Below are 5,816 nucleotides of genomic sequence, written 5' to 3' on the forward strand. Positions count from 1 at the left end.
GGGGCGTAAGCCAGATTCCCATGTGCTGCTGGGGATGGGAGGAGCCCAGCTGGGTCGGTCCTGGCCAGCAGAAGCAGCGATGGAGCCGTGTGCTGCTCAGGACTCACCAGCGCAGGCAGGGGGAAAACGCAGCTCAGCCCCTGATGCTCCAGCCGGGCTCATCCCATCCTGAGCGGCACATGGCTCTGCTGCCACTTCTCCTGGCCGCTGCAGACCTGGCTGGGCTCCTCCTTTTCCCAGTAGCTCGTGGGAAGCTGGCTTCAGCTGCATGCTGCTCCAGACGGGACGGACCCAGCTGGGTCAGCACTGGCCAGGAAAAGTGGCACGCAGCTGAAGGTTTATTGGTTAACAAAGGGAGGAGCCCAGCTGGGTCTGCACCAGCCAGCAGATTGGTATAACGTGACAAGCCTATGGCTGGGGAGGGGTCAGGCTCCCTAGATCTGAGACCTGATGTAGGCTATGGCACAGAGACTCACTCTGGAACAACATGCTAATAAACTTGTGTCTATAACTTCCAGGAACCCAAGTAGCAGGTGGTTGATACCAGGTAAGCTCATGTGAGTAAAGACTGCTTATTGCTTTCTGTGTGGCCTTCAAAATGTTTTTATCCTACTAAAATATGCCATACTTTGTGAGTCATTGCCTCTGTATGAGAAAGCAGAATCATGGTCACTGAACTAAATTCATGCCCCTTGGGAATAATCACAATTCAGCAAAATGGGCAGTAAGGAAAAGCCAGAGTTCTAAGTGTGTACCCTAAAAGAGGCTATGAAAGAGTCAGAAGCACAATCTTAGAACCAGGACATCTATCCGGTGATGGCAGTCCAGGAGGCATGAGAACAACATGTAGGCAGAGATAGTGTAGGGCCTTGGAGCCATGTTAATAAGTGAGGACAACTGTGTTCCCACTCTGGTCAGTGACTCATTGTGGGTACATTTCACTAGCTTCAAGCCACTCAAAGCTGCTGCCAAAAAATAAGCCCTTCTTACCCACTTACACTTTACCTGCTCTGAACTGGAAATGAGGCAATAAGGGCCCTTCTAGGGTGGTCCAAGGACAGTAGAAGCAGATCACACACAGAGAGTGAGAGATGTTCCCAGAATGTCCTCACCACCACATTTCTTCTGAAAAGCAGGGATGTCCTGAGGTTCATTTAATGTTTGGAAAATGCTTGGAGAGACCCACATAGATGCACTGCATAGAAATGCAAAAAAAAATTTTACTTATTTTGTTGGCACCTTGGGCTGAGATTTTCAAAGCTGAGTCAAAAGGTCAACTTCCATTGAAAGGAATGGAATTTAGAGGGCTCCAAATCTTTTATGACAACTTTGTAACATGCCTATCTACCCCTTTTTGCAAATTTCAGCCATAGTTTGGAAGCTCAGCCAAAGAACAGCTTCACAAGCACTCGTGGTGCTCGGGCCAGGTGCCAGATGATTGGAAGATAGCCAATGTGGTCCCCATCTTTAAGAAAGGGAGGAGGGAGGACCCGGGCAACTATAGGCCGTCAGTCTTACCTCAATCCTGGGGAAACTCTTTGAGAAGATCATCAAGGAGCACATCTGTGATGGGCCGGCATCAGGGATGATGCTCAAGGGCAATCAGCACAGTTTCATTAGGGGTAGGTCATGTCAGACCAACTTGATTGCCTTTTACGATCAGGTCACAAAAGCATTGGATGCAGGTGTTGCCATGGATGTAGTCTTTCTGGAGTCTGTCTCCCACCCCATCCTCATTAAAAAACTAGGTGACTGTGGCATCAATGCCTACACAGTCAGATGGATTGCTAATTGGCTGAAGGGTCGTACTCAGAGTGGGGTGGTGGACGGGTCATATTCGACCTGGGGGGAAGTGGGCAGCGGAGTCCCCCAGGGCTCAGTCCTTGGGCCCGCACTGTTCAATTTCTTTATCAGCGATTTGGACAATGGGGTGAAAAGCAACCTGTTCAAATTTTCTGATGATACCAAAATTTGGGGTGAGGTGGGTACGTTAGTAGGGAGGGAAAGACTGCAGAAAGACCTGGATAGGTTGCAGGGGTGGGCTAACAAAAACAGGATGCGTTTCAATACTGCCAAGTGCAGGGTGCTGCACTTGGGCAGTAGTAACCGGCAGCACACTTATAAGATGGGTAACTCCCTTCTTGAGAGCACGGAGGCAGAAAGGGATCTTGGAGTCATCACTGACTCCAAGATGAACGTGGGCCGACAATGCAAGGTCACGGTCAGCAGGGCTAACCGGACCCTATCGTGCATCCACAGGTGCACCTCAAGTAGGGCCAAGGAGGTGATCCTCCCCCTCTATGCAACACTGGTCAGGCCACAGCTGGAGTACTGTGTCCAGTTCTGGGCACCCCACTTCAAGAGGGATGTGCAGGGCAGACCCTACAATGAGAGGCTACGGGACCTGAACCTGTTCAGCCTTCACAAGAGAAGGCTGAGGCGGGACCTTGTGACCATCTATAAACTCATTAGGGGGCACCAGAAGGGTTTGGGGGAGACCTTGTTTCCTCTAGCGCCCCCCGGGATAACAAGGAATAATGGCCACAAGTTGTTGGAGTGTAGGTTTAGATTAGACATCCATAAGAACTACTTCACAGTCAGGGCAGCTAGGATCTGGAACCAACTTCCAAGGGAAGTGGTGCTGGCTCCTACCCTGGGGGTTTTTAAGAAGCGGCTCGATGCCTACCTGGCTGGGGTCACTTGAGCCCAGTTTTCCTTCTGCCCAGGCAGGGGGTCAGACTTGAAGATCTACAAGGTCCCTTCCAACCCTACTTCTATGATTCTATGATTCTATAAACATAAGAGCATAAAAAGTGCCATGCTTGGTCAGCCCAATGGTCCATCTAGCTCAGTATCCTGTCCCGAATGGTGGCAGAGGTGGATGCTGTAGAGGGAGAGTTTTGAACTGGTTAGACCCATTTCATTGTCACTTCCTGCAACTTCATTGGTGTCAAAGGTCACGTGACATCACTTCCTGATGTGATACCGCTTCCTGTGAGGTCTTTGAATGTAGCTCACTGGCCCACTGGGGGATAAAAAGCTCATGATCCCGCCCCACATTTAAAAAGGTTGGACACCCCTGATTTAAATGATCCTTTTCAACATGCATTACCTTGCATTGTCCATGTGTTCTTCATAAATCTCTTAAGGTGACCAACCAAAATTATTTTCTACCATCTGCAAATTTTGACACCTTGTTCTACACTTCTTTTTCAAATAAATTGAATTTTGATTTTATTAAACACTAGTGCAAGTTAGGACAGCTCATGGGAGACTTGTGCCATGATGAGGGTTGGCCATTCAGTCCTAGATTTTTGCTTTCTCTTTCTTAGCTAGTTTTATGTTTTTCCTCTACATGAACTCTTGAATGGACATATTATCCTGTTTTTGGATGCTTGTTGATTTTTATTTGAAGAACTTGTCCCAAGTTCAGCTTACTCACTTAATATACCCCCCCTCCCCAATTTTGTATGTGTTTTATATATTATTACAGTATTATATACTATAGTAGGTGCTGTCTTTTTACATGGTAATATAAGCTACAATCCTGACTCATGGCTGACTTTAAGCAATCCTGACTCATCCTGACTTTAAGCTCTGGAGAAGAAGTATGAGTATGAACATAACTCTGAGCTCAGCATTTCCTACTGAATAGCTCTGGGTAGCTCCCTGCTCTGTGAGGGAGCTCATGCCTCTCTGAACCAGTTAGTCTCTAAGGCTAGGTACAGGCATTAAAAAAGCCTGAGGTGGAATCAAACTAAGTTACGCAGTATTCTGTAAGCAGCATAGTTCAATAGTGAACAGAATACTGTCATGACCCAAGGGTATGATTTTGTGTGTGCTTCGGCACTGCAGAATTATTTCCCACCACGAGGAGCTTTCTTTGCACGATGCAATTCTCAGTTGCATAGAGAAAACCCCAGTGCAAAGGAGTTCCCGCCATTCTCATGCAAATTTGTTTCCCACTATTGGCTGTTTCTAAATTATTCCCACGTGGCGGCTAGTGATTGGCTTGCTAGCCGTATAAGAGGCTTGAGCGATTTCCGCCCAAGTTGGAGGAGGAGGACTCCACAACCATCTCGTGGAGGAGGAGAACTTCACGTCCATCTCGTGAAGAACTCTAAGCGTGCTGTGGAGCTTAACAAACCCCGCATGTGCCTTAGAGAAGGATACAGGGGCCTGATCAAACTCTAGCCTCTCCCCGTCGCCGCCTGATCCCTTGACGTACCCTTCCCTGCGCGCTCGGTCCACGGAGCCTAGCAAACTTCGTGTGTGTGTGTGTATCTAGAGCTCTCTCCGGGTTTAAGAGGCTCGAGTTTTCTACGGGTCTTGTTCGTGCAAATTTTCTTTTCATTTGTAACTGCAACTTAAGCAAAGTTTCTCCTGCCTGCACCGCGACCATCTACGGTGTAAGTAAAATAATCTTTAATCAACTGCTACGCGTCCGTGCCTAATTCTAGTCCGCCGTGCTGAATTCCCCGACCCACGTGCCAGGGCTGCTGGCCACAGCCCACCGCGCGCCCCCGAAAGCCTCGGACCGCTCCCGGCCCGCACAAATACATTTTTGCCCTTTGGTGCAGGGGTGGGGGGGGGTGGTGTGTGTTGCCAAATCTTAGGTTGGGTTCTGCCATTTTTAAACCAGTCTATGTGTGCTAAACTTCTGTTCTGTTATGGGTATAGACTGAGTTTTTGTGCTGAATGTCTGTCCTATTATGGGTATAGACCAGTTTCCAATCACTTTTACTGGTATAAGTGTAATGTCTGTACCTAGCCTGAGGTGCTACCCTGTACTGCCTTTCCCCTTTGCACTGTATAGCAAGTCCTGGTTGCTTGATCCTGGAATTTGGATTTCACTCTGAGGATCAGAGACCTAAAAGATGTCACAACAGCTAACTTGTAGACACCTAAGTCTTTTATTGGCTCTAGGCCTAGGTCAAGGATAGATCTGAAGACTGAGGTGAGAAATCTCATTTAGCTCTTATGCAATATTCTTATCTTCCTTAAGTGTTCCTTTTATTCCCTTCAACCAAGTGGTTTTCTTGCAGGCTTCCTGTTTGTGAAGTATTTAACTCTTGTTTTGTACTTTATCTTTGGCTATTTTGCTCTTCAAATCTCCTCTTAACCCTTGTAATTTCTATTTTATGTATTGCTTCTCATAGTTAACGCTCTTTTCTATTGACTTTACTGTCTAGGAAAACAGTAATAATGTCTTTACAGAATTGTTATATAATCACAAAAACAGCAAGCTTATGTTGTAGCTGAAAGGTGTCTTGCTTTGGAACAAATGTAATTAATACTGCACATTACCTAGCAACATTTTAGAGATAAACTGAACAATGTAAATTGCAGAATTATTTTATGTGGTGAGCAGGGATTCTGGTTTTCCTTTTCCCATAGAAAAACAGAGAAAACCATGAATTTCCCGTTTTTATCAGAGAAAATGCAGATTTCTCCTTTTAGCAGAGAAACTCACGGATTCCCTGCTTTTGCAAACAGCTCTGCAGGCTAGTTGAGCTCCAGCCTGCAAGAGCTATTTGCAAACAGGGTGCGGAAACCCCCAGCCCTGCCCAGAGGGAGAGAGGGAGGGAGAAGGGCAGGGCCTAAGGCTCTCAGTCAGCCACAGCTCCACTCAGTTCAGCTTCACTCTTTGCTTCTGGAGCCTGAGCTAAGTGGGGCTTACAGTGGGCTGAGGGCCCCTCTAGCAGGGCTGGGGGGTTGTGGGTCATGGCTGGGGGGCACTGGCAGGGCTGGGGGGATCCAGGAACCAGCCCCACCCCACCCAAGCAGGCAGCAGCAGTGGGGGAGCTGGGTCCATG

The sequence above is a fragment of the Alligator sinensis genome, unplaced genomic scaffold (genome assembly GCF_000455745.1).
Source record: "Alligator sinensis unplaced genomic scaffold, ASM45574v1 scaffold221_1, whole genome shotgun sequence".
Taxonomy (NCBI): Eukaryota; Metazoa; Chordata; order Crocodylia; family Alligatoridae; genus Alligator; species Alligator sinensis.